Consider the following 8,536-nt stretch of genomic DNA (forward strand, 5'->3'; position numbering starts at 1 on the left):
TTTCTTTGTTGTCTTTGATTAAAAATACTTCATTTCACTTAAAAACTCATTTGAATTAATTATGAATCTATTATCAAACAGACTGACAGTCGAACATTTATTTGTGCCAACGCAATAAATTAACTATGAACATTGTATCTGCAGGTTTAAGCTCAAAGTTTTAATTATCTATTATTTTGCTTCTGCAGCTGCTTTCAAACATGCACCGAACTCCAGATAATCTCCTCACATTCTTGTAGAAACTCTGCAGAATGTCCGAATGAGCTGAAGTGAGAAAACAGCAGGAGGTCTTCGTCAGGATTTACCGCAGACAGATTTTAAAGCAATATGAGTGTAGTAGTGACTCAGCATGATGCTTGGAGCCAAACAACACATGTAAATTGTGTGGTGATTTTGTGCATCGTTTGCCACGTCCGTGATTGGTGTGGACAGGACAATTAATATTATTTGGGGTCCACACTCGGGGCGCCCCGACTTCAAAACAAAAGCCTTCTGTTCTGAAACAACACGGGGAGTGTGGCAGCAGCAGCAAGTTCAGGATCAAGGCCAGAGGGAACAATAGTCATTGTGTTTCTGGTTTAGCAGAGTCAGCTTTACTGGGTTATTATGATCATCTCCTGCAGCTCCTGTCGGAGAGCATTCCTGCCACACGGCTAATCTGAAGGTTTGGAGTTTGGATGCGTGAGAATTTGAATCAAATATATTAATTCAGATTATTTATCTATTTTTAATCACGGTTTGCATCCCACTTATCAACAATCAACGATGATGCTGAATCCTGGACGTGGATGGGGGCGGGGTCAGGAGATGCAGATTCATATCAGCCACTGGTGAAGCCCGAGCTCTGTCAGGATGGAGCGCAGCACCGGGTCTTCCCTCAAACACAGTTGAAGGAAATCGCTGCAATCTTTGGACATCTTAGGCATTTTCAGTTTATTTTTGAGAAAGTCTTCAGTGGAAAAAATTTCTTTCTGGAGCATTTCGAAGAGGACGATCGCAAGCTGCCACACTGTGGATGGAGCAGGCTTGTGGCAGGAGTTCATGTACAACTCTGGAGGTTTGTGTCCTTCGGTGCCACGGAATATAGTGAAAACTGTGTCTTTTTCTATAATTTCGCTCATACCAAAATCAATGAGGCGAACCCCTGGTTATTGTTTTTATTATTATTCAGGCAAATTAATTAGCTTTTTGAGGGCTTTAACATTCTCAACTTCTTACCAAAACATGCAGAAAGTTAGAAAGTAGTGAAAATGTACGTATCCTGGAGGAATTTTCAATGGGCGTCGCAAAATGTCTGAACGGTGCTCCCCGAGCCCCCGAGACCCCCAGAACGTGTTCAGATTGACCGATCTTCACAAAAATCAATACACAGGTGTGTCATGACCAGACAAACAAAAAAGTCTGTAAGTGCAATGAGAAAAAAACAACAGGAAGCCTCCTCTTTTGCATTTAGTGGCTATTTTGGCTGTATTCCATATTTTTACTTTGAGATATTTGTCCCAGGGCTTTCATCAGATCAACTTCAAATTGAGATGAGTGTCATCACAACAAGATGGAGATAAAAAGTTACTCAAAGATCGATTTTTCGTTACACGGTTTGACCGTGTCGTGGCGTCAAAGTTTGATTACATGCCATTAAAACACGATGTTCTGGCCAATAAAACACGATGTTCTGTATCGCGGACATACATCGACCATGAATCCTTTGATGCTGAGCCGTAAACGAACAACTCCTATCACCACCAAACTTCTGTCTCATGATCAGAGTCCAGCCCTGAACAGCTCTATGTGTCAATATTTCCTCAGTCATTATTTAATTCTTTCAGGCAAAACGACTTCAACGCTTCAAAATGCATGTGCTCGGGCCCGCCCAGTGCTGCTTTGGAGCCCTACAAATTTTAGAAATTGTATTTCTGGTTTCAGTTGATCTTTGTATCTATCTATCTGTCTTTCAAGTTGTACTTGATAACCTTGGTAGAGATGTACTTTAAATTACTGGTTAGCCAGGAAAGTATAAATAACAGTTTTCTTCAATATCAGTTCATTTCACCTTATTTTAACAGGATAAGCCAGCCTGTATCAATACTGCTGTCCATAGAGTAATTGTCAGTTAACTGAATTCATATTAACACTGAAGACATGAGAATAAAACATGGTTAAAAAGTAGTAGGTCAGTAGCTGTTTGTTGTGTACAGCTTTGTTTGTCATTTGTCTAGTATATGCATTGATGCTTTTACACCATATAGAAGTTAATAACACATAAAAACTTACTTTGAAGTTGAAGGAGTAAAAATAAGTATATGTAAAATGTTTTTATGGATGCTAGTGTATTTAACTAAGAGTTTGGCATTAAAGGCAGCCGCCTATAAACAGAGTGGGAACAAAGGAAGCCGCCTTTAAACAGTGTGGCAACAAAGGAAGCCGCCTTTAAACAGTATGGCAAAATCAATACACAGGTGTATCATGACCAGACAAACAAATAAGGTATTTGGTGCAATGAGAAAAAAACAACAGGAAGCCTGCTATTTTGCATTTAGTGGCCATTTTGGCTATATTCCACACACAAAAAGATGGAGATAAAAAGTTATTCAAAGATCGATTTTTCGTCAAACGGTTTGACCGTGGCGTGGCGTCAAAGTTGGATTACATGCCAATAAAACACGAATGTTCAGTAACGCGGACTTACATGGACCATGAATCCTTTGATGTCTTCGCCTTCTTGCAGCAGTCTCTCCATGCAGGCCATCATGTCCTGCAGGTCTTCATCCTCATATGCACTACTGACGGGGCCCAGACTCCGACTGGTCCCTGCCAACCAATCCAAAATGGTCGGTCTGTTTGATACCCTGGGTCAAAGTCAAGAGAAATGGGAAAATGTATTTCAGCAAAGGACGGGCATACTTTTATACATCATACTGAAAATAAGTGCACTGAAAACATAATGGCTTTTAACATTTTCCATTTTCTGCTTTTGATTCAATTAAGATAATGACTTCTCTGCTCAAACTACACTCTACGTTATCTTTATTTAGGGAGTGCATTTGAAATTGGGCCTGCATCAGACTCCATCACTGATAAAAACATAATTTTCAAAAATTAAACAGTCAAGGGAAAAAAGTACGAATGCAGATTTGTGCATCAGGAGAAGAAATGCAAACATTTAGTCTGAGCTCATTGTCTGAATAGAACTGCGGCAGAGACACAAGAGAAAAGCTTTGGGTGTGAATATAAAAATAGACCAACCTGACAGCAGGATGAGATATCTTTGAAGTTCTTCTCCAGCACCACTGTCTTGCTGTCTGGACTTATGAGGTTTACTTCAAAACGCCCCACCTGTGGTAACACACGTTCACGCAAGAGCTTAAAACACCTTCATACTGTCGTGTAACTTAAGGCAAAGCATATATCAAGTCAAGTATCTCATGACAAGGGCTGCGACTATTCTGAGACCCGTTCAATGACAAACATAAACTCACACACTCCCAAAAATCCAAATCAAGGTCAACAAGTATGCAGCAACGATTTTTCCCATAATTGACTGCTATGTGGAGTATCATATTGAGTGTTGTGCTCCAGTTTTTAAAATTAGCTCCATGAGGAAATGGGCACGGCGTGAAAGCCTGCATGCTTTTTCATGAAGTGGCAGCCTTATGGTTTCAGCAGTCGCACATTCAGCTCAGGAGTTACCGCCTCTTTAACTGCAGCAGTAACACGGGGCTGAGCGAGTCCGTACATAATGACTGCCAGCCACGTGCACATAAAAATGATTTGCAGCCAACGTGGAGCTCGCGGGCTGAACTGAGCACACGTGGGGAAGGGTTCAGAGCACCAATCTGAGCGCTGAGGTGAAAAGGCATTTGGTTTTCCTGGTGTGACAAACAGGATCAAGTTTCGAGACAATTTATGATTCGGGGGAAAAACAAACACATCAATCTCGTAGATGGAGGAAAATATTTATAGTTTTGCCTATACTCCTGACATACAGTACAATCTTGGAGTAAATCCAAAGAGCATTACATTGTAAGTTATCCTCATTCCATTCAGTTCACTGCAAATCACTGGAAATCAAATATAATAGATCCCCTTGTTGAGTCCGGGCACTTGAGAGCAAACTCAGCCACATGTTTTAATGAGAGAACATTGCTGTGATGATAAATCTCCTCCGAGTCGACGGACTGGAAATCTACAAACAGCAGGACTTAAAGAGAAGATCATCTTAATGAACCGCCACTTGTCTGTACTAAACCTTCTGTACCTGGAAGAGCATGGTGCGGTTCTTGTCCGCGTTAGACGGCTGAACGTTGTTTGGTTCGCTGGTGTGTCGGCGGCGGGTGGGGCCCAGGATGACGCCTTCCCCCGGCTTCCGCTGCAGACCCCCGGCCAAGCTGCTGCAGCGCGTTCGGAACTCCTGAGGCTCCTCGAACCCGGAGTCCTCCAGGATGCACTCGGGGAACGCTCCTCGCAGGCTGCTCTGACTGGCGCTGCCCGAGAGGCCTTTACCTGTGCATCAGACACAGACACATACAAATGTTATATATGTACTCATATTTGTAACCTGTAAGACATTTGTAAGGGAAATATAACAGTTGACCATTATATAATCATGTTTATTTCCCCTTTGATTGATCATGATTGAATCTATTACAATGTAACCTTGATCATGCTGTTCCCTGAACTACTGAATGAATCTTGGCCTGATTGCTGTTAACTAGACATTGTTGTATTCATGTGATCAGAAGATCTCAACCTTTGACTTTAACACAACCCCAACCAGAGTGGGAGGGGTTAGCCAAATGTATAAAGACAAAGAACTGTTTCCTATCTTGTGCATATTCCAAACTAAACTTTGATGTGTGCACTATGCTCGAGCATTAAAGGTGAGAATTCTGTAAGAGAAATTTGTGTCTTGTTTCCTCGTTGGTAGAGTGGGATTGTAGAACTTGCCACGACACATTGCTCATACTGATACACTATAATCCATTTTGATTTGATGATACTTCTATTTGAACACTTTTTCACATAATTACCAACCAATAAGAATGAAGCCTCGTTGGTTGGTTCATAAACATAATTTTAAAAGGGTAAATCTCCTTCAGTTTTGTGATTGTGCTCATTTGCATCAATTCAATGCAACAACTTCTCCTAATTCACGATTTGAGTTCTTTACCTCCACCTCCGGTCACATCCTCCTCTCCAGGAACTTCGGGGTCGTCCGTATTCTCGTTCAGAGCAGAGGAGAGCGGGTCTACATCGCCCCCAATGAGGAACTCCACGGGGGCGCTCTCCGTGGACCCCCGCTGGGCCGTTGAGCAGCCGCAGGCGCTTGCGCTCGACCTCGTGCTGACGAAACTTATCGATGCAGCGTGTACTTGTACTTGACGTACCTTGCCACAATAAAGCACTTCAAACTTCCGGGAGTTGTAAAAAGCCTCCTCTGCTTCCTGTTTGGATGGGATGTGATGAATAGGAAAGACGTTGAAAAGGAAAACTTGTAACAAAAGAGAATGGGAAGGGAAATGGAACCAAATGCCAGGGGAGGATTTCTCTGCAGCAGAATAACAAGAATCCCAGACACTCAACATAACTGATGTAGGCACATTATTGCAAGAGCAATCAAATATTTCCCAAGAAAAGCTCAAATATAAATGACCTTTGCAGCAACTGCACTAGAATGACATCTCTTTAATTCAATCAAGCTGCACCAAATTGCACAAATTACAATCGTAGATATCAGTTCCCTAAATTAACCTGATTTTATTTCATCAAGGTGCATGAATTACTCCTGTTGAAAAATGCCCTATCTTGCAAAGTTAAAGATCTGCATCTGCCCTCTGATCTAGATCTACACCAAAATGTATTGGGCTCTTCCCAAACCGCATCCTTCCACCAAGTTGGAAGGATGCTAACAAACAAACAGACAATCCGACAAATAAAACAAAGGACAGGGATAAAAACATAACCAAATAGTGCCATTATATCCATACAGACCGCGATGTAGACTCAATCCACAAACCGAAGTCACCACAGAACAAGAGAAATATGTTCATATGGCATAAACAAGTCACAGGGCCTGAATGTACTTTGCAGCTCATCATGAGATGTGAACTATCACAAGCTCGTCAAACAACACTGGAGTCAGAGGTCGACTGGCAGCCGTTGAGATATCTATGTTTTGTTCTCTATCTTATGAATATATTTTACTATATTTTACCTACATTATATCCTGTGAATCAATATTAGCTGTGTAGTCTATAGAATTAACAATATTACAACTGTTTCTTTTGTCCTGGAGTGATATATAATTTCTGGACTCAAATACAGGGTCAAACACAGAGCGCAACCATTTGAGTGTTAATCTGACTGCAAAGTGCAATTTGGGGAACGCGTGAGAAGGAAAGTTCATCTTGAGATTTGAGATAATGAAAGCACGGATTCTCAGGAAGGAGAGAGGATGTGCCCGAACAAAAACCAAGAACTATTTCATGAATTATTATGGGAAAAACATATGAAATCCTCCTCTAAGGTCTAATCTGCTGGGTCTCTCCACTGTAAAAAACTCCCTTCTTGATAAAGGCACAATGGTGAGAGACACCTGGGGGAGTGGACCTTCTCTCACAATGATGTGCTTGCAAAAAACTGCACTTTGAGAGACAGTATACATCTGGCCAATTGCTGAGTGCCCTCAAGAAAAGAACCGCCTTTGTGTTGCACCCTGTGTCTTTACAAATACTGTGGACTTAGGATGAGGGGGGCTTCTTCTCGACATGATCCAGTGACCTGGTGAGTGTCCAGCAGAACCCCAGAGACTCTCTGTAAGTATTGTTCTTATACAATAAACGTATTACTGTGAAACTTTTGAACACTGAACTTGTCTAAATTATTAACCTTTCCCACTTGAACCTCGAATCAACGAACACGCTGTCTGGTCCAGAAGGGTCCGGGCTCGACACAGCCAAGGGAACCAGGGAACACCCACACCCTGCAGGACAAAATAAGACAGCAAAGACTTGAATGTCCCCGAGCTATGTGCGCTACTGGCACTTTGTTCAACACCCGCAGGAAACAGTCAAAAGTCACAGCACCTTCCTACTAACTCGCATCCAAACAAAACACAAACAAGTCAAGACAGAAAGTAAGTGAACTCTTAAGCAATTCTCAGAACCCAGTCCATCCTTCAGTCATGAGACACTTTTACAGTTGAGAGTAGAGAGGAAAATAGATAGATAGATAGAATCCTTTATTAGTCCAACAGTGGGGAAATTTGAGGGTTTTACATCAGCAGCGCAGGCACAGTGCAACAAGAACAAAAGAAAGAGCAAAACAACAAAGTAAGAAACAAAAAAACAACAATGAGCAAAAAGAAAAATTAAACAGTCAAATAAGCAAATAAATAGTAAGTAGTAGAACAACTGAACAATACAATTAAATAATTAGATAATTAAATTAAATAATTAAATAAATTAAAAGTTCAGAGGACAGGGAACACTGAATCACTGCGGCGCTAAAGATATTTGGCAAGGCAGCTCTAGAAAGAAAAAAACAGCCTGGAACCAGGAGGCACAGCCAAGGTCTTCCAAACACAGTGCTTAAGACAACAATGAGCGCTGGAAACAAACAGTGCGCACATCTATTGTGTCAGATAAGTGCTGCACACTGGCCGCTGTGCAAATATATTCATAATATGCACTAGGGAGGGATGTTATGTAACAGTAATTCAGAGGTGCGACCAGAACAGCAAAGAAGCGAGAGGGCAGGCACACAGTAAGGGAGGGATTGTGGGAAAAACATAAGAGTTTCAAATTAAAAAGAGCTCAGGAATGTGAGAAAACATTCACATTACAGAAAGACACTGTAGACAAAAAGACAAATATTTCCCCCTCTAATTCTGCACTATTTCCTCTGTGTGTTGTCCTGGTCTGGTCCTGCTCCTGGCACAGCTGCTGCTCTGGAAGGGTCCCAGGGTTATTTCTGGGCACCGGAGCAGCCCGACCTACCTGGTTGGGGTCGCCGGCCTTGAAGACGTGACAGGACATGTCGGCCTCCGGGTTGTCCGGCTGGCCCCGCAGCAGGTAGGCGAAGTAGGTAGGTGGTTGCTGTTGTGGATGAATCGAGAAATGAGCTGCGCCTTGTGCTCGAAGATGAACACCGACGAGTTGTTCCTGCTGCAGGGGACGCAGCGCACCAGGGGCGGGTGCAGGACCAGCTGGACCTCCCGGGGCTGCACCACCGGGCCGCAGTCCCCCCGCTCGCCCCTCCGCCGGATCTCGGCCACCAGCCACGGCAGCATGGGCAGGGTGGTGCGCCGGTCCAGCGAGGACCAGCCGACGTAAGTCAGCGTGAACCTCCCGTCCGCCTTGGGAGGACTGCTCTCCTTCTCATCCGTGGGCCCGGTCTGAGTGCTGACGACCCGCCCAACCCTCCCATGTGCTGGAGGAGTGGGCAGGGCAGAGCCGCCGTATGAAACGTGACAGGACGGAGGCCCCGCCTGTTCTCTCTCCCAATAACACAGCAGAATAACTGGAAAGTCTGTTCCCAT

At 43.2% G+C, this 8,536-nt stretch overlaps 1 pseudogene; it reads right to left on the minus strand.

Annotated features, from left to right (window-relative positions):
- The window catches only part of LOC133022093 (TBC1 domain family member 4-like), a 31,557-nt pseudogene extending 23,021 nt beyond the window's left edge, over positions 1-8,536 (minus strand).

Source organism: Limanda limanda, chromosome 16 (genome assembly GCF_963576545.1).
Source record: "Limanda limanda chromosome 16, fLimLim1.1, whole genome shotgun sequence".
Taxonomy (NCBI): Eukaryota; Metazoa; Chordata; class Actinopteri; order Pleuronectiformes; family Pleuronectidae; genus Limanda; species Limanda limanda.